Raw genomic sequence first — 1,794 nt, forward strand, 5'->3', positions numbered from 1 at the left:
ATGAAAACTGGTATGTGTGTGTGTGTGTGTGTGTGTGTGTGTGTGTGTGTGTGTGTGTGTGTGTGTGTGTGTGTGTGTGTGTGTGTGTGTGTGTGTGTGTGTGTGTGTGTGTGTGTGTGTGTGTGTGTGTGTGTGTGTGTGTGTGTGTGTGTGTGTGTGTGTGTGTGTGTGTGTGTGTGTGTGTGTGTGTGTGTGTGTGTGTGTGTGTGTGTGTGTGTGTGTGTGTGTGTGTGTGTGTGTGTGTGTGTGTGTGTGTGTGTGTGTGTGTGTGTGTGTGTGTGTGTGTGTGTGTGTGTGTGTGTGTGTGTGTGTGTGTGTGTGTGTGTGTGTGTGTGTGTGTGTGTGTGTGTGTGTGTGTGTGTGTGTGTGTGTGTGTGTGTGTGTGTGTGTGTGTGTGTGTGTGTGTGTGTGTGTGTGTGTGTGTGTGTGTGTGTGTGTGTGTGTGTGTGTGTGTGTGTGTGTGTGTGTGTGTGTGTGTGTGTGTGTGTGTGTGTGTGTGTGTGTGTGTGTGTGTGTGTGTGTGTGTGTGTGTGTGTGTGTGTGTGTGTGTGTGTGTGTGTGTGTGTGTGTGTGTGTGTGTGTGTGTGTGTGTGTGTGTGTGTGTGTGTGTGTGTGTGTGTGTGTGCAGTGTGTGTGTGTGTGTGTGTGTGTGTGTGTGTGTGTGTGTGTGTGTGTGTGTGTGTGTGTGTGTGTGTGTGTGTGTGTGTGTGTGTGTGTGTGTGTGTGTGTGTGTGTGTGTGTGTGTGTGTGTGTGTGTGTGTGTGTGTGTGTGTGTGTGTGTGTGTGTGTGTGTGTGTGTGTGTGTGTGTGTGTGTGTGTGTGTGTGTGTGTGTGTGTGTGTGTGTGTGTGTGTGTGTGTGTGTGGCCTTGTGTGTGTGTGTGTGTGTGTGTGTGTGTGTGTGTGTGTGTGTGTGTGTGTGTGTGTGTGTGTGTGTGTGTGTGTGTGTGTGTGTGTGTGTGTGTGTGTGTGTGTGTGTGTGTGTGTGTGTGTGTGTGTGTGTGTGTGTGTGTGTGTGTGTGTGTGTGTGTGTGTGTGTGTGTGTGTGTGTGTGTGTGTGTGTGTGTGTGTGTGTGTGTGTGTGTGTGTGTGTGTGTGTGTGTGTGTGTGTGTGTGTGTGTGTGTGTGTGTGTGTGTGTGTGTGTGTGTGTGTGTGTGTGTGTGTGTGTGTGTGTGTGTGTGTGTGTGTGTGTGTGTGTGTGTGTGTGTGTGTGTGTGTGTGTGTGTGTGTGTGTGTGTGTGTGTGTGTGTGTGTGTGTGTGTGTGTGTGTGTGTGTGTGTGTGTGTGTGTGTGTGTGTGTGTGTGTGTGTGTGTGTGTGTGTGTGTGTGTGTGTGTGTGTGTGTGTGTGTGTGTGTGTGTGTGTGTGTGTGTGTGTGTGTGTGTGTGTGTGTGTGTGTGTGTGTGTGTGTGTGTGTGTGTGTGTGTGTGTGTGTGTGTGTGTGTGTGTGTGTGTGTGTGTGTGTGTGTGTGTGTGTGTGTGTGTGTGTGTGTGTGTGTGTGTGTGTGTGTGTGTGTGTGTGTGTGTGTGTGTGTGTGTGTGTGTGTGTGTGTGTGTGTGTGTGTGTGTGTGTGTGTGTGCACACACACACATTACTTCCACACACACACACCACCCCACCCCACCCCCCACCTGCCCTGCCACACCTCCCCACTGCACACACCCCACACCACACACACACACACCCCTTGCCACCTGCCCCCACCCCTTCCCACCCCCTGCCTGCTGTGCCTACACACACACACCCCTTGCCACCTGCCTGCACACGCACACACCCCACACACCCCTGCACACCC

Source organism: Dioscorea cayenensis, chromosome 6 (genome assembly GCF_009730915.1).
Source record: "Dioscorea cayenensis subsp. rotundata cultivar TDr96_F1 chromosome 6, TDr96_F1_v2_PseudoChromosome.rev07_lg8_w22 25.fasta, whole genome shotgun sequence".
NCBI lineage: Eukaryota > Viridiplantae > Streptophyta > Magnoliopsida > Dioscoreales > Dioscoreaceae > Dioscorea > Dioscorea cayenensis.